At 43.6% G+C, this 26277-nt stretch overlaps 1 long non-coding RNA gene across 1 annotated transcript; it reads left to right on the top strand.

The window, feature by feature from the left end:
* Positions 1 to 14575: 14575 nt before the first annotated feature.
* On the top strand, positions 14576 to 25352 carry LOC125510817. Its single transcript, XR_007284753.1, has 3 exons — positions 14576 to 14893; positions 16008 to 16180; positions 17671 to 25352. It is a non-coding gene; the product is annotated as an uncharacterized LOC125510817 (long non-coding RNA).
* The last annotated feature ends 925 nt before the right edge of the window (positions 25353 to 26277 follow it).

Here is a 26277-nt window from a genome sequence, read left to right as displayed (position 1 = left end):
CTGTTCACCGTGCAATTCAGAAATATTCATAATGTATTAAAAATGTTTATACTCTATAAAAATGTTACCGTCTATTTAGAAAATAGTTTGTCATGTATTTAAAAATGTTTATCATGCATTTTAAAAATTTCTAGAAAATATTCATCATGCATTATTATAATGTTGCTCGAGTACAAAAAATGGTCATTGTGCATTAACAAATGTTAACCGTGTATTTAAAAAGCATTCATTGTGTATTAAATTTTTGAATCTTGTATTTTTGAAAATGTTGCCTGTAACGCCCCGAGACCGATGTGACAGGTGTCTTCCTGTTATTCGCTGTTGTTGCCATGTCATTCGCTTGCGTGTTGCATCTTGTCATGTCATCATGTGCATTGCATCATCATGTTTTAAAACTTGCATTCGTCCGGGTTCTCCGAGTTTTCTCCGTTGTCCGTTCTGAGCCCAACCACACTTGCACGCGCCCGCGGCATGTCCGAAATAGCATTTTATAAGTGGCCGGAAAATGTTCTCGGAATGGGATGAGAGTTGACGTATGGTCTTATTATAGTGTAGATAGACCTCCTGTCAAGTTACATCGCATTCGGAGATCGTTTGATGCCCCAACGGATAACTATAGCGGCATTATAGCCGGCCTAACGTCGGACGTTTTCGGTATCCGGAAACCGTGCCGGGCTGCATCTCTCCCCTCTTCTCTCAGACCAACTCACTCTCCACAGTCCACCTAGGCCCAGCCTACCCCTCTTTGCGCAGTGCATCGAACCCCTCGCGCGCGTCCGAAAATTGTTCTGGACCCGACCCGGACAGTCGTTACCGCTGTGTCCGGATTATCCCCAAACGTTTACTAAATATCACCATTTTATTATTTGGGCTCCCTAGCCTATTCTTTCTGAACCGTCCAATTTCGATCGGAGGATCCAAACTCCTTTTTTTCCTTATATTTATGGACCACCACCTACCAAATCTAGCATAACCCTAAAACCTAGGAGGTTTGTCCCTCCCGCGCCCCTTGCCGCTCCCTGCTGACTTCGCGGGAGCCGCGCCTCCCCTTGCCTGAGAGCGCCGACCATCTCCCTCGCCGGAGTCGCGTCCTGTTTCTGGTCGAGCAGCGCCTCCTCTGCCTCTGTTCGAGAGGAGATGCTGTAGACGCGCTCGGTCGCTCGCGTTGACCACGCCCTGCCTCCTGTTTCGATCGCGCCAAGGCCCAGCGCCAAGCCAGTCGGCCTCCAAATCCACCGAACTGGGCCGCCTCCATCGACAAGCGCCAAGGCCCTGAAGGAAATATGCCCTAGAGGCAATAATAAAGTTATTATTTATTTCCTTATATCATGATAAATGTTTATTATTCATGCTAGAATTGTATTAACCGAAAACATAATACATGTGTGAATACATAGACAAACAGAGTGTCACTAGTATGCCTCTACTTGACTAGCTCGTTAATCGAAGATGGTTATGTTTCCTAACCATGAACAAAAGAGTTGTTATTTGGATTAACGGGATCACATCATTAGGTGAATGATCTGATTGACATGACCCATTCCATTAGCTTAGCACCCGACCGTTTAGTATGTTGCTATTGCTTTCTTCATGACTTATACATGTTCCTATGACTATGAGATTTTGCAACTCCCGTTTGCCGGAGGAACACTTTGTGTGCTACCAAACGTCACAACGTAACTGGGTGATTATAAAGGAGCTCTACAGGTGTCTCCAAAGGTAAATGTTGGGTTGGCGTATTTCGAGATTAGGATTTGTCACTCCGATTGTCGGAGAGGTATCTCTGCCCCTCTCGGTAATGCACATCACATAAGCCTTGCAAGCATTACAACTAATATGGTAGTTGTGAGATGATGTATTACGGAACGAGTAAAGAGACTTGCCGGTAACAAGATTGAACTAGGTATTGAGATACCGACGATCGAATCTCGGGCAAGTAACATACCGATGACAAAGGGAACAACGTATGTTGTTATGCGGTCTGACCGATAAAGATCTTCGTAAAATATGTAGGAGCCAATATGAGCATCCAGGTTCCGCTATTGGTTATTGACCGGAGACGTGTCTCGGTCATGTCTACATTGTTCTCGAACCCGTAGGGTCCGCACGCTTAAGGTTTCAATGACAGTTATATTATGAGTTTATGAGTTTTGATGTACCGAAGGAGTTCGGAGTCCCGGATGAGATCGGATATATGACGAGGAGTCTCGAAATGGTCGAGACGTAAAGATCGATATATTGGACGACTATATTCGGACATCGGAAAGGTTCCGAGTGACTCGGGTATTTTTGGAGGTACCGGGGAGTTACGGGAATACGAGGAAGAAGCAATGGGCCTTAATGGGCCTTAGTGGGAAGGACCAGGAGGTGGCGCGCGCCCCTCCCAAGCCCAGTCCGAATTGGACAAGGGGTTTGGGGCGCGGCCCCTCTCTCCCTTCCTTCCCCTCTTCCCCCCTTTCCCCCCTTCTCCTAGTTGGACTAGGAAAGGTGGAAACCTACTCCAACTAGGAGTAGGAATCCTACTCCTCCTTGGCGTGCCCCAAGGGCCGGCCGGCCTCCCCCTTGCTCCTTTATATACGGGGGCAGGGGGCACCCCATAGACACAAGTTGATCCACGTGATCATATTCTTAGCCGTGTGCGGTGCCCCCTTCCACGATAGTCCTCGATAATATTGTAGCAGTGCTTAGGCGAAGCCCTGAGACGGTAGTACATCAAGATCATCACCACGCCGTCGTGTTAACGGAACTCTTCCCCGACACTTTGCTGGATCGGAGTCCGGGGATCGTCATCGAGCTGAACGTGTGCTAGAACTCGGAGGTGCCGTAGTTTCGGTGCTTGATCGGTCGGGCCGTGGAGACGTACGACTACATCAACCAAACGCTTCCGTTGTCGATCTACAAGGGTACGTAGATCACACTCTCCCCTCTCGTTGCTATGCATCACCATGATCTTGCGTGTGCGGAGGAAAATTTTCGAAATTACTACGTTCCCCAACAGTGGTATCAGAGCCTAGGTTTTATGTGTTGATGTTATATGCACGAGTAGAACACAAGTGAGTTGTGGGCGATATAAGTCATACTGCTTACCAGCATGTCATACTTTGGTTCGGCGGTATTGTTGGACGAAGCGGCCCGGACCGACATTACGCGTACGCTTACGCGAGACCGGTTCTCCCGACGTGCTTTGCACATAGGTGGCTTACGGGTGACAGTTTCTTCAACTTTAGTTGAACCGAGTGTGGCTACGCCCGGTCCTTGCGAAGGTTAAAACAGCACCAACTTGACAAACTATCGTTGTGGTTTTGATGCGTAGGTAAGATTGGTTCTTGCTTAAAGCCCGTAGCAGCCACGTAAAACTTGCAACAACAAAGTAGAGGACGTCTAACTTGTTTTTGCAGGGCATGTTGTGATGTGATATGGTCAAGACATGATGACAAATTTTATTGTATGAGATGATCATGTTTTGTAACCGAGTTATCGGCAACTGGCAGGAGCCATATGGTTGTCGCTTTATTGTATGCAATGCAATCGCGCTGTAATGCTTTACTTTATCACTAAGCGGTAGCGATAGTCATGGAAGCATAAGATTGGCGAGACGACAACGATGCTACGATGGAGATCAAGGTGTCGCGCCGGTGACGATGGTGATCATGACGGTGCTTCGGAGATGGAGATCACAAGCACGAGATGATGATGGCCATATCATATCACTTATATTGATTGCATGTGATGTTTATCTTTTATGCATCTTATCTTGCTTTGATTGACGGTAGCATTATAAGATGATCTCTCACTAATTATCAAGAAGTGTTCTCCCTGAGTATGCACCGTTGCGAAAGTTCTTCGTGCTGAGACACCACGTGATGATCGGGTGTGATAGGCTCTACGTTCAAATACAACGGGTGCAAAACAGTTGCACACGCGGAATACTCAGGTTATACTTGACGAGCCAAGCATATACAGATATGGCCTCGGAACACGGAGACCGAAAGGTCGAGCGTGAATCATATAGTAGATATGATCAACATAGTGATGTTCACCAATGAAACTACTCCATCTCACGTGATGATCGGACATGGTTTAGTTGATTTGGATCACGTAATCACTTAGAGGATTAGAGGGATGTCTATCTAAGTTGGAGTTCTTAAGTAATATGATTAATTGAACTTTAATTTATTATGAACTTAGTCCTGGTAGTATTAGCATATCTATGTTGTAGATCAGTAGCTCGCGTTGTTGCTTTCATATGTTTATTTTGATATGTTCCTAGAGAAAATTGTGTTGAAACATGTTAGTAGCAATGATGCGGATTGGATCCGTGATCTGAGGTTTATCCTCATTGCTGCACAGAAGAATTATGTCCTTGATGCACCGCTAGGTGACAGACCTATTGCAGGAGCAGATGCAGACGTTATGACGTTTGGCTAGCTCAATATGATGAGTACTTGATAGTTTAGTGCACCATGCTTAACGGCTTAGAATCGGGACTTCAAAGATGTTTTGAACATCATGGACCATATGAGATGTTCCAGGAGTTGAAGTTAATATTTCAAGCAAATACCTGAATTGAGAGATATGAAGTCTCCAACAAGTTCTATAGCTAAAAGATGGAGGAGAATCGCTCAACTAGTGAGCATGTGCTCAGATTGTCTGGGTACTACAATCGCTTGAATCAAGTGGGAGTTAATCTTCCAGATAAGATAGTGATTGACAGAATTCTCTAGTCACCATCACCAAGTTAGTAGAACTTCATGATGAACTATAGTATGCAAGGGATGACGAAAACGAATCCCAAGCTTTTCATGATGATGAAATCGATGAAGGTAGAAATCAAGAAAGAGCATCAAGTGTTGATGGTTGACAAGACCACTAGTTTCAAGAAAAGGGCAAAAGGAAGAAGGAGAACTTCAAGAAGAACGGCAAGTAAGTTGCTGCTCAAGTGAAGAAGCCCAAGTTTTGTCCTAAGCCTGAGACTAAGTGCTTCTACTGCAAAGGGACTGGTCACTGGAAGCGGAACTACCCCAAGTGATTGGCGGATAAGAAGGATGGCAAAGTGAACAAAGGTATATTTGATATACAGATTATTGATGTGTATTTTACTAGTGTTCATAGCAACCCCTCGGTATTTGATACTGGTTCAGTTGCTAAGAGTAGTAACTCAAAATGGGAGTTGCAGAATGAACAGAAAATAGTTAAGGGTGAATTAACGATGTGTGTTGGAAGTAGTTCCAAGATTGATATGATCATCATCGCACACTCCCTATACTTTCGGGATTAGTGTTGAAACTAAATAAGTGTTATTTGGTGTTTGCGTTGAGCATGAATATGATTTGATCATGTTTATTGCAATACGGTTATTCATTAAAGTCAGAGAATAATTGTTGTTCTGTTTACATGAATAAAACCTTCGATGGTCATACACCCAATGAAAATAGTTCGTTGGATCTCGATCGTAGTGTTACACATATTCATAATATTGAAGCCAAAAGATGCAAAGTTAATAATGATAGTGCAACTTATTTGTGGCACTGTCGTTTAGATCATATCGGTGTAAATCGCATGAAGAAACTCCATACTGATGGACTTTTGGAACCACTTGATTATGAATCACTTGGTACTTGCGAACCATGCCTCATGAGCAAGATGACTACGACTCCGTTCTCCGGAACAATGGAGCAAGCAACAAACTTGATTGGAAATAATACATACTGATGTATGCAGTCCAATGAGTGTTGAGGCTCGCGGCGGGTATCGTTATTTTCTGACCTTCACAGATGATTTGAGCAGATATGAGTATATCTACTTGATGAAACATAAGTCTGAAACATTTGAAAAGTTCAAATAAATTCAGGGCGAAGTGGAAAATCATCGTGACAAGAAAATAAGGTTTCTACGATCTGATCGCGGAGACAAATATTTGAGTTACGAGTTTGGTCTTCAATTAAAACATTGTGGAATAGTTTCACAAACTCATGCCACCTAGAACACCACAGCATAATGGTGTGTCCGATCGTCATAACCGTACTTTATTGGATATAGTGCAATCTATGATGTTTCTTACCGATTTACCAATATCGTTTTGGGATCATGCATTAGAGACAGCTGCATTCACATTAAAAAGGGGCACCATCTAAGTCCGTTGAGACGACACAATCTGAACTGTGGTTTGGCAAGAAACCAAAGTTGTCGTTTCTTAAAGTTTGGGGTTGTGATACTTATATGAAAAAGTTTCATCCTAATAAGCTCAAACCCAAATCGGAGAAATATGTCTTCATAGGATACCCAAAGGAGACTTTTGGGCACACCTTCTATCACAAATCCGAAGGCAAGACTTTTGTTGCTGAATTCGGAGTTTTTCTAGAGAAGGAGTTTCTCTCGAAAGAAGTGAGTGGGAGGAAAGTAGAAAACTTGATAAGGTAATTGTACCTTCTCCCTTATTGGAAAGTAGTTCATCACGGAAATCTGTTCTTGTGACTACTACACCAATTAGTGAGGAAGCTAATGATGATGATAAGGTAACTTCATATCAAGTTACTACCGAATCTCGTAGGTAAACCAGAGTGAGATCCGCACCAGAGTGGTACGGTAATCCTGTTCTGGAAGTCATGTTACTAGACCATGACGAACTTGCGAACTATGAGGAAGCGATGATGAGCCCAGATTCCGCGAAATGGCTTGAGGCCATGAAATCTGAGATAAGATCCATGTATGAGAACAAAGTATGGACTTTGATTGACTTGCCCAATGATCGGCGAGTCATTGAGATTAAATGGATCTTCAAGAGGAAGACGGACGCTAATAGTAGTGTTACTATCTACAAAGCTAGAATTGTCGCAAAAGGTTTTCGACAAGTTCAAGGTGTTGACTACGATGAGAGTTTCTCACTCGTATCTATGCTTAAGTCTGTCCGAATCATGTTAGCAATTGCCGCATTTTATGAAATCTGGCAAATGGATAAACAAAATTGCATTCCTTAATGGATTTATTAAAGAAGAGTTGTATGTGATGCAACAAGATGGTTTTGTCAATCCTAAAGGTGCTAACAAAATATGCAAGCTCCAGCGATCCATTTATGGACTGGTGCAAGCATCTTGGAGTTGGTATATACGCTTTGATAAGTTGATCAAAGCATAAAGTTATATACAGACTTGCGGTGAAGCCTGTATTTACAAGAAAGTGAGTGGGAGCACTACAACATTTCTGATAAGTATATGTGAATGACATATTGTTGATCGGAAATAATGTAGAATTATTCTGCAAAGCATAAAGGAGTATTTGAAAGGAGTTTTTCAAAGAAAGACATCGGTGAAGCTACTTACATATTGAGCATCAAGATCTATAGAGATAGATCAAAACGCTTGATAAGTTTTTTCAATGAGTACATACCTTGACAAGATTTTGAAGTAGTTCAAAATGGAACAGTCAAAGAAAGAGTTCTTGCCTGTGTTACAAGGTGTGAAATTGAGTAAGACTCAAAACACGACCACGACAGAAGATAGAAAGAGAATGAAAGTCATTCCCTATGCCTTGGCCATAGGTTCTATAAAGTATGCCATGTTGTGTACCAGATCTATTGTATACCCTACACTGATTTTGGCAAGGGAGTACAATAGTGATCTAGGAGTAGATCACTGGACAGCGGTCAAAATTATCCTTAGTGGAATAAGGATATGTTTCTCAATTATGGACGTGACAAAAAGGGTTCGTCGTAAAGGGTTACGTCGATGCAAATTTTGACACTGATCTAGATGACTCTAAGTCTCGATCTAGATACATATTGAAAGTGGGAGCAATTAGCTAGAGTAGCTCTGTGCAGAGCATTGTAGACATAGAATTCGCAAAATACTTACGGATATGTATGTGACAGACCCGTTGATTAAAATTATCTCACAAGCAAAACATGATCACACATTAGTACTCTTTGGGTGTTAATCACATAAACGATGTGAACTAGAATACTGACTCTAGTAAACCCTATGGGTATAGGTCACATGACGATGTGAACTATGGGTGTTAATCACATGGTGATGTGAACTATTAGTGTTGAATCACATGGCGATATGAACTAGATTATTGACTCTAGTGCAAGTGGGAGACTGAAGGAAATATGCCCTAGAGGCAATAATAAAGTTATTATTTATTTCCTTATATCATGATAAATGTTTATTATTCATGCTAGAATTGTATTAACCGAAAACATAATACATGTGTGAATACATAGACAAACAGAGTGTCACTAGTATGCCTCTACTTGACTAGCTCGTTAATCGAAGATGGTTATGTTTCCTAACCATGAACAAAAGAGTTGTTATTTGATTAACGGGATCACATCATTAGAAGAATGATGTGATTCACATGACCCATTCCATTAGCTTAGCACCCAATCTTTAGTATGTTGCTATTGCTTTCTTCATGACTTATACATGTTCCTATGACTATGAGATTATGCAACTCCCGTTTGCCGGAGGAACACTTTGTGTGCTACCAAACGTCACAACGTAACTGGGTGATTATAAAGGAGCTCTACAGGTGTCTCCAAAGGTACATGTTGGGTTGGCGTATTTCGAGATTAGGATTTGTCACTCCGATTGTCGGAGAGGTATCTCTGGGCCCTCTCGGTAATGCACATCACTTAAGCCTTGCAAGCATTACAACTAATGAGTTAGTTGCGAGATGATGTATTACGGAACGAGTAAAGAGACTTGCCGGTAACGAGATTGAACTAGGTATTGAGATACCGACGATCAAATCTCGGGCAAGTAACATACCGATGACAAAGGGAACAACGTATGTTGTTATGCGCTCTGACCGATAAAGATCTTCGTAGAATATGTAGGAGCCAATATGAGCATCCAGGTTCCGCTATTGGTTATTGACCGGAGACGTGTCTCGGTCATGTCTACATTGTTCTCGAACCCGTAGGGTCCGCACGCTTAAGGTTTCGATGACAGTTATATTATGAGTTTATGAGTTTTGATGTACCAAAGGAGTTCGGAGTCCCAGATGAGATCGGGGACATGACGAGGAGTCTCGAAATGGTCGAGACATAAAGATCGATATATTGGACGACTATATTCGGACATCGGAAAGGTTCCGAATGATTCGGGTATTTTCGGAGGTACCGGGGAGTTAGGGGAATACGAGGAAGAAGCAATGGGCCTTAATGGGCCTTAGTGGGAAGGACCAGGAGGTGGCGCGCGCCCCTCCCAAGCCCAGTCCGAATTGGACAAGGGGTTTGGGGCGCGGCCCCTCTCTCCCTTCCTTCCCCTCTTCCCCCCTTTCCCCCCTTCTCCTAGTTGGACTAGGAAAGGTGGAAACCTACTCCAACTAGGAGTAGGAATCCTACTCCTCCTTGGCGCGCCCCAATGGCCGGCCGGCCTCCCCCTTGCTCCTTTATATACGGGGGCAGGGGGCACCCCATAGACACAAGTTGATCCACGTGATCATATTCTTAGCCGTGTGCGGTGCCCCCTTCCACGATAGTCCTCGATAATATTGTAGCGTTGCTTAGGCGAAGCCCTGCGACGGTAGTACATCAAGATCATCACCACGCCATCGTGCTGACGGAACTCTTCCCCGACACTTTGCTGGATCGGAGTCCGGGGATCGTCATCGAGCTGAACGTGTGCTAGAATTCGGAGGTGCCGTAGTTTCGGTGCTTGATCGGTCGGGCCGTGGAGACGTACGACTACATCAACCAAACGCTTCCGTTGTCGATCTACAAGGGTACGTAGATCACACTCTCCCCTCTCGTTGCTATGCATCACCATGATCTTGCGTGTGCGTAGGAATTTCGAAATTACTACGTTCCCCAACAGGCCCAGCTCCTCTGCTTCGCTCGCAGCCCAGATGCCCAGCGCCTCCTCAAGCCCAATGTGAGCAGCCCAGTCCGCCCAGATTCAGCCCATTGACGTTTTTTTCATGATCTGTGAATTTGTCTATTTATCCAGAGTTTGCATGTTTTACAGAAAACCCCTTGTGCTTCATGCATATAATAACTTAACAACTATGCATCGGTTTAAAATGATTTATATATGAAACTTGCTTAGAATTTTGTCTAGTTTAATATTATTCAACTTTTACCCATGTTTAAAATGACGATTGTTTAAATTTGCTCCTATGCCATGCTAAAATGACTTAATTCATAACTAAATAACCGTAACTCCGAATTAAATAAATTATATATGTAAATGAGGTGGAAAAATGCCTAGTTTAACATGGTGCACTCATCTTGCATGTTTAACAACTATAAAATTTGGTTTAGGGCAGAACAATACCAAACCTAATATATGCATATGAGGATTTTTCTGGACTTGTTGTTTGTTGTTCCGGCCTCATTTAAACTTGCCTAGATAGGTAGTTTTCATTTGCTTCACCCCTTGCCATGTTAATCAACATTTAATATTGTTGGGTACATAAACGAGATCGAACTAAATAACTTGACGTGGTGTTTCGTCAATATGCACCGTTGCATATTGAGCTCCACTTAATTTGTAGGATTGCTTGTGCTCTTTTGCCATGCCATGCTTCATTAAACCGGACATGCATCATACTTGATTGTGCATCATGCCATGTTCATGTGTTGGTTGTTTACTATGTTGTGTGCTTCTTTCCGGTGTTGCTTCTTCGGGTTGGTTCCGATAACGTCGCGTTTGTGAGGACCCGTTCGACTACGTCCGTTTGTCTTCTTCATGGACTCGTTCTTCTTCCTTGCGGGATTTCAGGCAAGATGACCATACCATCAAAATCACTTCTATCTTTGCTTGCTAGTTGCTCGCTCTTTTGCTATGCCTATGCTGCAATACCTACCACTTGCTTATCATGCCTCCCATATTGTTAAGCCAAGCCTCTAACCCACCTTGTTCCTAGCAAACCGTTGTTTGGCTATGTTACCGCTTTGCTCAGCCCCTCTTATAGCGTTGTTAGTTGCAGGAGAAGATTGGAGCTTGTTCCATGTTTGGAACATGTATATTTTGTTGGGATATCACAATATCTCTTATTTAATTAATGCATCTATATACTTGGTAAAGGGTGGAAGGCTCGGCCTTATGCCTGGTGTTTTGTTCCACTCTTGCCGCCCTAGTTTCCGTCATATTGGTGTTATGTTCCCGGATTTTGCGTTCCTTACGCGGTTGGGTTATAATGGGAACCCCTTGACAGTTCGCCTTGAATAAAACTCCTCCAGCAATGCCCAACATTGGTTTTACCATTCGCCACCTAGCCTCTTTTTCCCTTGGGAGTCGCGCTCCCGAGGGTCATCATTATTTTACTCCCCTGGGCCAGTGCTCCTCTGAGTGTTGGTACAAACTAGAGCCCTGTGCAGCGCCCCCTCGAGGAAACTCGAGGTTTGGTTTTAGTTGTATGGAGAGCTCATCTGAGTGTGCCCCGAGAACGAGATATGTGCAGCTCCTATCGGGATTTGTCAGCACATTCAGGCGGTGTTGCTGGACTTGTTTTACCATTGTCGAAATGTCTTTTAACCTGGATGCCGAATCTGATCGGATTGTCTTGGGAGAAGGGATATCCTTCGTTGACCGTGAGAGCTTGTGATGGGCTAAGTTGGGACACCCCTGCAGGGATTGAACTTTCGAAAGCCGTGCCCGCGGTTATGGGCAGATGGGAATTTGTTAATGTCCGGTTGTAGAAAACCTGAAGTTGACCTTAATTAAAATGCACCAACCGCGTGTGTAACCGTGATGGTCTCTTCTCGACGGAGTCCGGGAAGTGAACACGGTGTTGGATTTATGCTTGACGTAGGTTGTTCTAGGATCACTTCTTGATCATAGTTTCTCGACCGTGCTTTGCCTCCTCTTCTCGCTCTCATTTGCGTATGTTAGCCACCATATATGCTAGTCGCTTGCTGTAGCTCCACCTCATACCTTTTACCCTTCCTATAAGCTTAAATAGTCTTGATCGCGAGGGTGTGAGATTGCTGAGTCCCCGTGGCTCATAGATACTTCCAAAACCAGTTTGCAGGTGCCGATGTTATCGAGCAGGTGACGCAACCAAGCTTAAGGAGGAGCTCGATGAAGATCTTGTCCTTTGTGTTGTTCCGTCCTAGTCGATCAGTAGTGGAGCCCAGTTGGGGTCGATCGGGGATTTATGTAGCATTTGGGGTATTCTTCTTTTATTTTGGTTCCGTAGTCGGACCTTAATTGTATCTGGTTGATGTAATGCTTTATTCATGTAATTGTGTGAAGTGACGATTGTAAACCAACTATGTATCTCTTTCCCTTATGTATTACATGGGTTGTGTGAAGATTACATCACTTACGACATTGCTCTCAATGCGGTTATGCCTCTAAGTCGTGCTTCGACACGTGAGAGATATAGCCGCATCGAGGGCGTTACATTGGCCGTGTGTTAAAGATGTTCACTTCATGTTTAAAAATCTTTACAGTGCATATAAGAATGTTTATCATGTATTAAACAATTTTCATCATCCATTCAAAAAAATAGTTCATTATCTATTTTAGTAGTTTTGATTGCATATTTAAATATGTTTATTGTGTATTAAAAATGTTTGTCATGTTTCAGAAAATATTCGTGTATTTTAATAATGTGATCATGTACTAACGATTTTAATTGTGTATTAACAAGTTAACAAATTTTCACTGTGTATTAAAAATGTTAATTCATCCTGTATTTAGAAATATTACCATATACAAAAATGTTCGTCTTGTATTTAAAACGCTGGTTCGTCTTTTACTACTATAAAACCGCTTATCATGCTCATCGTGTGTGTGTCTCTCTCTCTCTCTCTCTCTATATATATATATATATAGGGTCGCGTTATTCGTTACCCTGGGTGAGGAATAGTTATTCTTCACCCTTCTCTATTTTACCACCAATGCACTGTAATTTTAAGTTCCGTAAGTTTTGTCTTATTTCTGACGTAAAAAGAGACCGTAAGAAAATATATAATCGCCATAAAAAATATTTTATGTTATGTAAAATTACAAACATAAAAACATAGTGGAAAATATACATAAACTCCAAATTTTCTTATCTTATGACCTAGATTTTTTTATATCAAATTTTACGTAGTGAATCAATAGAAATGTAACTATTTGTATTTCAAATGTAATTTATTTATAAAGTGATCGTAAAATTACCTCAGGTGAAAAATAATGTATTCTGCACCCTGGGTGATGAATAGTAACACTACATATATATATATATATATATATATATATATATATATATATATATATATATATATATATATATATATATATATATATATAGCTAAATTATCTGGGGCACCTAGACCCGTTATGGCAAGTCATATTTGTTCATGCATGTGTACAATCTACGATATAACGACTTTCCATGTTTTGTTTGCATGTATCCAATCATTAATCGTCAATGATTTACTGTTGGTTCCCTAAAAATTTACCTTTCCAAACTAAAACCGCATAGTATTTTTCTATAACAGTGCACTCTATTATACGTTCATTAAAAATATTTTGCTCATACCTCCCATTGACTTCTAGAAAAAAGATGGTGCGTACATGTATACCCATGACATTTCTAGTTATTCATACATCCTTTATGTTTCTAACATCTTGACCATAGCTGCATTCCAGGATACCCAAGAGTATGTATATAGCAAATGAAACAAAAGGGTATGTATATACCCTCTAATTTTTTAAGGTATTAGGTATGGCAAAATAATACGATCCTGACATTCCTAAACCCGTGCTCACTTTTTACTTTGTGATCTTAATACCTAAACAAAATAATACCCACTATAGATATACCTAATGAAACAAAAGGGCATGTATCTTAATTATTTTTTATTTTGTGATGTGCATACCGCCGATGAATATATTATTTCATGATATTGTGAGACAACCGTGACATACCTAAACCTGTGCTTACTTTTTTCCATTAATTTATTAACCAGTGGCTATCATAGAAGGCAACGGGTATGAAAAATTAATTAATTGTTACTCTCTCAAGAAAGACACAATTAATGGCATGCACCAGTTACTAGATTTGACCCTTTCCATATCATCACGCATGAAGCAATGTTTGGAAGGTAAACAATTAACACGCATCGTTTTTTCCGAATCTCATCAGTGCATGTACGTGAGCATACAATGCATGGAAAGTTTTTTTGTTTCCATTAGAGGTGTGCATGCAATCATCACAACAGCAGATCAAGATATGATCCAACGGTATCTAGTCAAGGTGCCTGGGCATCTAGGTGTCATATATATATATATATATATATATATATATATATATATATATATATATATATATATATATAAAGTCGCTCATTGTATATTTTAGAAGTGTTTTTTTCAAAAAGGGTTCATCACGTATTAAAAATATGCTTGCCCTATATGAAAAATGCTCTCTGTGTATTTCAAAAAAATAATTCTTGGACGTAAACATTCAGCCGATTATGTTCCAAATTTTTCCTTTTTTTTGAGAAAATGTTCAATTTTTCTAGACTAGACCAGAACCGGAGACACGACGGCCATGAGTCACCCGAGATGCCAGGCCGAATCACCCAAGCCCAACGAACCGACCCCAAAGCCCAATCCATTTTTCTCCGATCCCGACCCGTCCTCTTCTCTGCCCGCCGCAGCCTCGCTCCCCCTTCGACCTAGAACCTCCTGTGGCGGCAGGCCAGCGAGCAGAGAGAGAGAGAGAGAGAGAGAGATGAGCGCCCCTTCTCCTGCAGTCCCGCCCCCCCTCCCAGCCTCAATCTGCCGGCGGGGAATTTAGGATTCCAGCGAGCAGGGGCGCATCGGTGATCCTTTGGCGCGCGGCTGCGACGGAAATGGACTCGCCGGGTGTCCATGGCGGATGGCGGCGGCGACAGCGCGGAGACCTATGTGGTCTGCCTGCAGAGCGTCGGCTCCACGAGAGCGAGTCGGTAAGGTTTGCCCCCTCCCCCCTCCTACTGCGAGTGCGCTTGTTGACGTAGTGCTTTGGTGTTGCCGCCGTTGCGTGGGAGCGATTCTGGTCATGGTCGTCTGATGTGGGAGAGGCGAGAGATTACTGCCGTTACTAGAGTCCCTCAGGATGTTTGCTTCTACGTATAATACTAGTTGCTTGGATTTTTCGGAGATTTCCATGTTCTAAAGTAATTTGATGCCGTAGCTGTAATGCCAAACTATGATAATGTTCCTGCTGGTATAATTGAAATGTATATGGCCCTCTGCAGCGTATATGGCCCTCTGCAGATTATAATTGAATAATACTAATAGTTATGTGTTTGAGAGGTGAATTGGAAACTCTTTCTCTTGTGGGTATCTTCTATCTATTTGGTGGTTGCCTGGGAGAGAAAAATTAGAGACCTTTGCTTGAGAATAGAGATGATTTTTGATTTATTGCTGTTCACGGGTTTTATTTTGTTGAGATTGTTTCAAGAAAACATCTTGAAACTTTGTTGATCCTGAAGGTGAATTAGGAATATATGAAGCTATTTTCCTGTTTTTTTCACCTCCGAAAGGGTCATTAATGCTTTGCCCTCTTAAGTTATGAAATGTTAGTCGAAAGTAGCCGTAAATTCCATATCCTTCAAGAAAAATGAACATATCATTAGATTCAAAAAGCAAACTTTCTTCTGACTTTAGTTGTACGGCCCCATACTGGTCTTATTAATATTGTTGTAATGGCTCTTCAACCACTTGAGCCATGCCATGGCGACAATTACTCCACATCCACAACTCTGACCTCCATGCCCATAGTGTCTTTGACGTGCAGGTGCGCCACTGACCACAAGCCCAGTTCGAGCTTGCTTCTATAATGAATAATTGAATACACTGCATCTCTCTGTTTTCTGTTACTCTCGTGCCCCTGATTGGCGATGGAATGATATGGTGTCACAGGCAACTTTAAGATTTAGGAGCATGTCCGCATGATTATCTTATTGTTATTGTTTTATATTAGTTTTACAAGTTTGGTGTGCCTATTCAAATCGTGTTGCTCTGCTATCCTCTTGATTAACTTATAGTGTTTGATCGTATTCTGCGGTGATAATGCAGGAGGATTTGGAAGGAGAGATGGATCCAAGCACTCTACGCAATGATAGGATGATTGCTCTTTCAACATATTCTATTAGCGAGGATGGCAAGTGAAAGTGGGAGCGACTGGATCACTATTCCTATCATGCATTGTAGACATGATGCATTGGACATCTGTCTACAAATTGTCCTCGGTAAGTAGTTGCTACTTGCTATTGCACCTTAGTAAAATAGTTTTTTTTTTGTCCAGACAGTACTGCACAGTTGCTTGCATGTTAGTTCTTTTATTGAAATCCTACATGTGGAAGCTATCACTTATAGTTGGGCACATGATCGGGAAGGTTTTTTTTATGGCTGATCTGGGTAGGTCTACAAACTTATAGCTATCCTTGAACATATCTTATGGTTAAATCCAAGAGAAGAAACTTGATTGTTTTGATGTCCATGTAAAATACCAGGAAACAAAAGATACAAGTTAACATATTTGGGGTGTATGCTCCAGAAAATTCTCAATGTAACACTGATAGCATCTTCACAGGGGATGCACATGTGAATAGCATATTTACTTAAGAGTCCAAAAATGTGATCTGTGGAAGTTTCCAGATCCCAATCATTCTACACATCATGGGGCAATATTGTAATGTCAAAAGTGAAAAGTTTTGTGCATGGTTAATATATTCAGTGCCTTACTGCCAATAAGATTTAACGCAAACCTTACTTTATTATGCATAAGGATCTGCTTCACTTGAAAGTACTGGAATTGTATTTATTTATTTACTACATGTTGCAACACAGGGGCTCTTTTGCTAGTATATCTAAAAAGTGGAAGCGAAAAGAAAGCAGCAAAATGTATGATGGCTACAACCAACTAGTCATCATTTTTTTTCAGAATTCAAACTGGCTATCATAATTTTTTCTTTTTGAGAACTAACTAGCGGTCAGATAGGTATACTAACCAGTGAGTAGATCTCCACCAAAAAAACCACTGATCAAACCATACTGGGCCATTGGTCCTCTGGTTGCTACTGCTCTAATCTGGTTGGTTACGTTGCTCTGCTGGGTTTAGGATGTCTAACTGAGCCATTGAGCCAGTTGCCGTTGTTCTAATGATATATAGTAGGTATATAACATGATTACTAGCAATTCTCTTCTGATGTAGGTGATATGTGTTCATCTCTAGCCCATGTGTGTGTGTTGTGCTCATGTGAGCCGGAAATTATCAAGTGTATGTGTGTTGCAAATGTGTTCTGCACATTAAGCAGATCAGGTCGATGTGTCAGGGGTTTAGTTCTTATATGAACAAGAGACATTAAGGAATTCTTCTTGGACGAGTTTCAGTTTTTTATGTTATGCAACTGATAGAATATGTATAGCTCATGTTCATGTTAATTCCCATCCCACTTAAAAGTCTGAAACACTTCACACTCAACAACCCGGCAGCACACTCGAATATGTATCTAGTTTCCCATCACACACATAGAGCAGTGTTGTTCGTTTCGGGATGTAGTATCACCACTTAATTTGTCCCATGTCTGCCTCCTTCATGAAATTCCGACTGTATATATGTGTTATGTGTACCATCCATGATATGCACTTGCATCCTCAACTCATGTTTGTCTTGTTTTATTTCCAAGGATGCCTTCCTACTCCTGCTATTTTTAATGTTGTGTGGCCTTGTTTTCAGGATGAGGAAATTCCAATTATCTTGCTGTGGTGTGCTGCTCTTTTTTGGCACTCATTTTATATCACTACAATTGTTCAAACAACATGGAGGGTCGGTAAGGACGTCGTGGATGCTGTAAGTTTGCTTGTCCTTGTATGCCTTGCTTTCCCATTTAGTATGTATATCACTTTATTCAATTAAGAAAGGCATTTTAGACCCTCACGGTAAGAAGTCGTCTCAAGAAGAGTGGCGCCAGAATAACCATAGCTGTCAATAGGCGGAAGTGGGCAAGCGCGAAAGCCATATGTTGAGCTGGAGGCGGTGCATTGCCAACAGAAGGAGGCATGGTAGTCGAAGGAGATGGCGCATTAGAAGAATCTACAACACGCGGACCACCAATGTGGTAAAGAAGAGGGGAGGGGGGAGGTGTATCGCTGGAGAAGCCTCAGGGGACGAGCGAGGTGAGGCAGCCTCAGGTAACGAATGAGGTGGGGAAGCCGTAGGTGACGACGACATGGGGTTTACTATAATAGTATGGAAGACACGGTGGGATGGGTGGACAAGGACAAACCATGATTGATAGGTGTATCAGGAAAAGTAAGGAAAGAAATGTCCTCAATAGGAGGATGGACGTGGATAGAAAGGATGAAACTCATCAAAAGTCACATCCGAGAAATGCGCATCCGCCGAACGATTTGATCCCAACACTGATGTGCTCATCACTTCAACCTAAGAACACACATTCAATAGATTGAGGAGTCTGTTTGGTGTGTTGGGTGGGGGAGGGGGGCAAGAAGAACATAGCAAACGTAACGAAACAAACGAAGTGCTGAATAATCACGAGAATGACCAAAAAGACGCTTCAGAGAAATTACACCACGCTGATGGTTGAATCTTGATGAGATAGGTGAAAGTAGAGCAACGTCAACCCATAAGTAACGCGGAAGAGAGCCGGTGATCATCAACGCATGAACCGCCTCAAGAAGGTGACGATGCTTGCGCTCATCAACACCATAATTTGAACACGTGGACAAGAGAACTGAACAAGTGTGCCCTACTCAGCAAAGAATCCACGCAGCAAATGAGAGATATACTCACGAGCAGAATCTGCACGGAAGACATGGGCATGAGTGGAAAACTGAGTATGAACCATGGTGGCAAACTTCTTAGGGCGAGTGCTTTTGCTGCCTTTTTGGGCTTCCAGAATAAGCTGCCCCCTACCCAACTTATTCTAGAAACCCAACCAAATTTATTTTTAGAAGCCTATAAAAACCCAACCAAATTTATTTTGTTGGGTTTCTAGAATAAGCTAGGTAGGGCGCAACTTATTCCAGCTATTTCTAGAAGCCACCAAAAGAACTGTGTGTCAAGAGAAATGATCTATGGAGAATATAGTAGTGATGGCCTCCTTTCGAGGCAAAGGGAGCTGGACCCCAAACATCAGAGGTAACAAGATCGAAAGGACGTTGAGACACCGTCTCGCTATGAGGATAAAGTAATTGAACTTGTTTACCAAGCCGACAAACCTGATGGTCTAAAAACACAATGCTAAAGACAGATCCAAGAAGACCATGTCGAACTAGGTCTGAGGGACGAGAGCCACACAAGTGACCGAGACAATGATGCCACAAAGAGCCGGTAGTCAAGGTAAAAGGGGTGAAGAGATTGATGGCGGTGGCAGAGGGAAGGTGAAGCCTGTCAAGCTCCTGGAGGCCCTAGGAGTTACAATGCCGAGGGCAAGCACCAAGTAGAGCACCCGTGTGACGATCCTAATCCAAACAAGAGTCAAAGTCGAGATTGACTACAACCAGAGTCGACAATCTGATCACTTGAAATGAGCTACATGGTAAGTCAAGAAACTTGACCAAAAGGAGCATGAAAAGAAAAAGTGTTAAGATTGTCTCGATGATCGATTGGGAGGGGAGTACCATCAGCAGTAAGAACATGAATAGGAGAATCTAGAGGTTTGAATGGAGGACAAACTAGAAGAATCATGAGTCATATGAAAAGATGCTACACTATCAAGGATCGATGGAAAATTTAGCTGACTGACTTCGTAAAAAGTGGTATCAATATTGAAAGAATCAACTACAAAACTATTGATGGAGAACTAAAAGAAGCATCTAGCAGACACTGAAATCTCGTAATCCCCAGTGTAGTCAGGGGTTCAACTGAAGCAGTAGGTAGGTGTCGAAGTCGTGCAATCTCCTGCGTGGTGAAGGACACCGCTGAAGTGGCCGACGTCGAATCATCGGAAGAGAAGTGTCCACCACCACCCGCGTAAGCCGCTAGAAGAAGCGGTGTAGCACGACAAGCACCAAGCGCGAAGGGAAGGCGCATGTCCGATGTAGTCGATGGAGTGATGTGCACCAACACTACTGATGAAAGCCGCGAGGGGAGTCTGTGTAGAGCGACCATCACCGTCAACAGAGGTCACGAGAGGCGACACTATGGAGCCACCACCACAGCCTACGGAAGGCACCGGGTGGGAGCAACGTCATAGGTGGAGGAGCATCAAGCATCGATGGACGACACATGTGCGAGATGGGGTTAGTGTAGGGTAAGCTTGAGAAACTATGTCCAATGAAGTCAACACACCTGTTTTTTGTTCCTATACTCTAATACAAAACTAGGTCCGTCTTACAAAACAAGGGAGCAAAAGAGCAAGGAAGAGCAGCGAATAGGGTACATGAGGTAGGGGCAAAGCTAGTCAGCAGGATGGGCTGCCGGGTCTGAGGTCTAGTGGCGAAGTTTGTCATTAAGGTCCTGCGTGTAGCAAGAGGGAGCCGATACCGTGACCTGTCATTGAGGTCCTGCGCGTAGTAAGAGGGAGCCGATACCGTGACCTGCAACAAAGGACGTCTTGAAGATTGCGGTTGGCGCCAACTAGTTTGAGTTTGCGACAATGCGTGGCCTCTTGTAGTGGTAGGGCGCTGGCCTCCCGGAGATGGCGGCGAGGCGTTGACCTTCTATACATGGCGATGAGGCGCGACCTCCTGAAGATGTAGGCTAGATAGCCTACGGTGCGAGCACGAGGAGGTGGCCACAAGGGGCGAGCCTGATGGAGGCGGAGGTACGGAGATCGGAAGGGCATGATGAGAGGGGCGACATGTGGGAATTTATTGGGGCGCGAGAGGCCCGGACAAGGAAGGGGGTGATCCTGATCTAGAGGCAGCGGAGCGATGACGATAGTCGTCGGGATAGACACCGACGCGGGTCAGGGAGGTGTGGTTGCACATGAGCGTACTAGCCTGAGAAAAATTGATCAAAAACTTGGGATCGATTTGAAGAGGAACGTGAGTTGTGTGTGAGGAAGAAATCCTAGGCTTTAATACCATGTTAGGAATATGCAACTTGTATTCCCAGTTGGACATAGACTAGAAGTACATGTGTGTTGCAATATGCAGAAAGCCCCTTGTATAATGGAAAAAATACAAAGGGTACACAACTATAATATATTACTCCAACATGTTGAACACTTTGGCACTGTGTTCCTTCCAAATGGTCTAGAATGCGAGCAACACTACTGACTCGAGTTCGTAGTGCACCGAAGGTGGCATTGTCGCCCGACGGCTAATCCACCAGTTGGAAAGGGAAACGCCGCCCCTTAGGGGCATTGGTGATGCTGAAGAGGCGAACACCAATTCTAGATTGATGTCGAGAAGGAACAACTGGTGAACATGCGTTGAGAAGTCTTTGGGGCACTCAAGCAGATGGTGTAGGCGACGTGGATGTCCATACAGTGGCGATGACGATGGTAAGTAGACCATAAATGGTACCTCAAGATATCTGCCAACCGCGTTGTTGCAACCGCAATCCGAAGCCGAGCTTCATCATCGTGTCGTTGTCTCTATAGATTGTCGATCGTTGATGACCCAAGCGTTGTGTTCCTTCTAAATTGTCTAGATTGTGAGCAACAATGCTGGCTTAAGATCCTGGCGCACCAAAGATGGAGTGGTTGCTCGACAACCAATCCACTAGTCGGAACGGGAAATGTCGGACCCTGGTTGTGAGGGCAAGAGTGACACCAAAGAGGCGAGCAACGATTGCTAGATTGCTGCTGAGGAGCAACTGATGAACATGTGTTTGGCAGTCTCAGGGGCACTAGAGTAGAGGGGACATGCGACATGGTTGACAAGACCATGCTAATGATGACAACCGATGGACCACAAACGTTTGTGGGGAGTGAGCCACATGTGGATCTTGCATTTGATGGATGCCCACGCTTTCCACAACACTTTGTTGTGCGGGACGAGCTGGAGCCCATGAAGAACACACGATACGCGAAGTACTTGACGATGTATGTTTGCTTCCAAAGCGGGTGATCTTCCTCCTCCTTGAGTACCAATATTGATTGGAGAGCCCACGTGCGAGGCTCGTTGGGCGGTGCTGATTAAGGTTAAGGCTCTCTTCAGTCGTCCTGCTTTTTACATCGCCATGCAGGTGGCTTAGGCAATGCAAAGGACGTCAAATTCATACCACTTATTATTACACTTTTACAACAGAGTTTAAGTGTTTTGGGGATTGGAATCACAACCATGCATGGGGCTCCTTGGCTCTTTAGGCACCATGTTATGGTAATTGAGGAGTATACTGGAATATGTCACCCTTATAACTCCGCATGTGTTTGGGCTCGGATCATGGGTCGATCGGACTTGCTGCATTACAGGGTAGTGGCTAAAGCAATGGCTTCCAAGACAGGAGAAGACGAGAAGTGTTAGATGTGGAGCTTGGGCTAAATGGCGTTGAATATGAAAGTTTGTTTGAGTGCACGTCAAGGTCAAATTGGAGAAGCCCCCTTTGAGGTTGTTAGGGAATGTTGAGCTAGGTAAACTGCCCAATTGTTCCCCGTGCTATATGAGAAGATGTTGCATTTTTGCGCAAATTATGATAAAATGTTATAGAACAATGCATGGATGGGGTTCATGATCCAAAGAAGTTTCAGTTTAGCGATTTTATGATGATGAGTTCATTGCTCAACCTCGTGGTAGCACTACTTGTGGAAGATGTGGCTGGGTAGTAGAGGCCAAGGTGGTCGTGGAGGGCAAGTTGGGGCATGCCTCGAACCGATGTATAAGGAGAAAGATTATTTTCACCCTACGAATGGAAATACCGGTACATGCAATGTTAATGCAAACAATGTGAATGCAAGCGGAGTGATTGCAGGCAACCGTGCATCGGCCAAGGACCCTTCCTTGGCGCTAGGGGGAAGGAAAGTGTCATGTCTTATAAAATACCATGAGGGGAAAACTGGGGCGAGCAACTCAGCTCAGGGCAGCTCTTTGCAAGTTCAAGCGAAGAAATGGTAGAGGATGGCGGGTGTCCTGTCCAGATAGTGTTTTCATCGCTTCCATGTACCTCCCTTATACTCTCGTTTCCCGCTAATCTGGCTTGTCGTCCTTGCCTTGTTTGCGGGTTGTGTGACACGTACTTGATTCCGCATTTCACGTTCCCTTGTTGGGCGTCCCTGGCCTTGGCGACAGGTAGTGGCGTGCTCTTGGGCACTCTGCGTCCTTGCGTAAGACGGAGACGGTGCCGACTGCCCGTGCTCTTGCTCCACCATTGGTGGTGCTTGAGCTAGCGGCTATGGCGACAACCTGCATGAGAGCACGGGATGTAGGAACAAGGCAGCGCACAAAACAACTTGTAGACAGGAAAATGATGCCCAATTGGACTAGTAGGCAGCGGAGAGTACGCAGGGGGGTGTGGGGGAAGGGGTGAAAAAGCTGTTGGGAGCGGACTGCCTTCGCCGTCAGCCGCCTTGTTGGACCTAGAGCTGAGGGGCAAGGGGATGACGATAGGGGAAGCAAGGAAGAGGGAAGACATAAGAGGGTTCCGGGAGGAGAGAGGCATCATCTACCACCCTACGCGTGTGCATCAGCCGTGGCAGTGGGTGGATCTGGTGTCTACACGTGAATCTACTACTCGGGTTGGCATGACGTGGTTGTTGTGGAGTGAGGTGGAAGAACTATTGTGCCGAGTGGGTTTGTTTGGTTGTCGGCAGTTGGGCATTTCTTCTGTGTGGCTCGCGTGCGAGTGAAATCATTGGAGCGGCAATATTGGATTTGGGGAAGTGTGTTTAGTGCAATTGTCGCATGTGCTGTGCTGTAGATGAGGCTATGATGCTTGTGTGGTTTTTGTGCTACTTTTCCTTGTAAATTGGCCTGCTTTGTTTGGTTTTCGATCCAATTTCCCTTATAAACCGAAGTACCCAAATCCTCAAGCTCATGGTGGATCAACAACACTGAGTTTGGAGAGATAGAAGTTGTGTGGTGCTCTAGTCCGGGCCTTCGTTAATAAATCGGTCAACATCGGAAGGCACATACTAAAGAGCAATAATTTGATCTTGCACACTGGAGCACACAAAGGAAGCATCAACACCAATATGCTTGGTGAGCTCATGCTTCAAAAGGCCGCACACGATACTGATAGCACTTATACTATCTGATAAGAGAGTAGTAGGTGTAGTGATTGAAACACAAAATCCTCGAGTAGCCATCAAAGCCAAGTCACATCTACTGTTAAAATAGCCGTACCTCGCAACTTAGCCTCTACACTCAAACAAGAAAGTGTAGTCTGTTTCTTCATCTTCCAGACAATGAGAAACCACCAAGAAAAAAATTAAGCGGAAAGGGGTGACGAATTTGAGCGTGGGAAGAAGAGACAGCGAGAGAGTCTCATGAAGATCCATGCAATGAGAAAACCACGAAAACATAGTAAGCAGAAAGGGATCAATGAATGGGAAGAAGAGACCGCGAGTGTCCCAAGAAATATCGTAGAACACATATGTGGTGACTAGTGGATTGAAGTGGGAGGAGAGAAAAACTGACTGGATGTGGTGACTATGAACGGGATATGAAATGTGCGGACGAGTGATTTAAATAGACAAGACTCCCAACAAGATGACGGTAGATGGGGCTAGGAGGGGAGGTTGCCGTTACTGTTGACGAAGCTCTGAGGAGGTGGCGCACGACTTGGTGTTCAAAATGGTTTCCTTCACAGTCAGACTTTAGACCAGGGCTTTTTACAGTGTGAATGTGGTCGCGCTAGAGGTCTACCATCTCTTGGAACGCTGCTGCTTTGAAGACTGACTTAAGAGCCCTGGAGTTGATCGTGTTGGAATTGGTCTTCGGGCTTTGTACTCGGTACAACCGGTCGAAGATTGCATGCTAGGAGTGCCACTCGCTCTCATTTTAGAAGAAAAAGTCATCTTGTCACGCGGTAGAAATTCCCATATTCACATGGGCTTCTTTGACGCACCTCGGCGTCCATTCTCCATAAATTTGTGGTATCCTTCATTTCTGTTCCTCCTGGGCTAGCAAATCCGATGTCTAAGCGCCGGCGAAGCTGCCATCTTGATGAGGCTGGTAATTGAACCTGCTTTGCCTGCTATTTGCCACCAGTTCTTCAACTTTCTTTGTGCCGCTCACACCGGCGTGTCTCAACTCCCCCACGATTTTCACCTCCTTTTCCTTGCCGTTACCAAAGCCGGATAGATGAAGTGGCGCCAAGCTTCTGGCATTCTCTTTGACAAGAGGGTGCCACAAAAGCTAAAGGCAAGTTTTATAGGACGGCGGTTTGACCCGCAATGTTGTATGGCGCTGAGTGTTAGCCGACTAAAAGGCGACATGTTCAACAGTTAGGTGTGGCGGAGATGCGTATGTTGAGATGGATGTGTGGCTACACAAGGAAGGATCGAGTCCGGAATGATGATATACGAGATAGAGTTGGGGTGGCACCAATTGAAGAGAAGCTTGTCCAACATCGTCTGTGATGGTTTGGGCATATTCAGCCTAGGCCTCCGGAAGCTCCAGTGCATAGCGGACGGCTAAAGCGTGCGGAGAAGTCAAGAGAGGTCGGGGTAGATCGAATTTGACATGGGAGGAGTCCGTTAAGAGAGACCTGAAGGATTGGAGTATCACCAAAGAACTAGTTATGGATAGGGGTGTGTGGAAGCTTGCTATCCATGTGTCAGAGCCATGAGTTGGTCGCGAGATCTTATGGGTTTCACCTCTAGCCTACCCCAATTTGTTTGGGACTAAAGGCTTTGTTGTTGTTGTTGTTGTTGTTGTTCCTTGCCGTTAGCTTCATTTATTTTTCACCCTGCCCACTTTACTGGTTTTATGTTAATCTCTCTCATTCCTGATTCTTCTTCTTGGCTTATGTATGCTCTCACTTTCCTCCCTCCCCTACAACTCCAGTTTTGAGATTTTACTCAACAACTTCCTTCTGATCACTAATCTCTGGTTTTGGTCAGAATTTGTTGATTGTATGTGCCCTTTTGTACTGCTATGAGAATTGTATTTGTAAGCTCGGTTTTATTGTGTTATGCAAGGTGCTTCTATCAAGTTAAATGGATGCACTGATATGTTGGTGCTTCCACAATGCATATTTAGACAATGTAGAAGTTATTCGCATGTTCTTTCCAGCTGTATCTGCATAAGTAGACATCTTGTAGAATTTGGGTATGCATTCCACTCTTGTTCTTTTCCGAACATAATTCATATATAGAAAACCAATATTGTCAGCTACGTACCCTGAATAATCCCCTATGCTCTTAGAATTATTTCTTATCTTTGTGATTTATTAGGTAACATAATTCTAGGACATATGATTGTTATTGAACCT

Source organism: Triticum urartu, chromosome 5 (assembly GCF_003073215.2).
Source record: "Triticum urartu cultivar G1812 chromosome 5, Tu2.1, whole genome shotgun sequence".
Taxonomy (NCBI): domain Eukaryota; kingdom Viridiplantae; phylum Streptophyta; class Magnoliopsida; order Poales; family Poaceae; genus Triticum; species Triticum urartu.
Note: the sequence above shows the minus strand (reverse complement) of the source record. Positions and strands in the feature narration are given on the sequence as shown.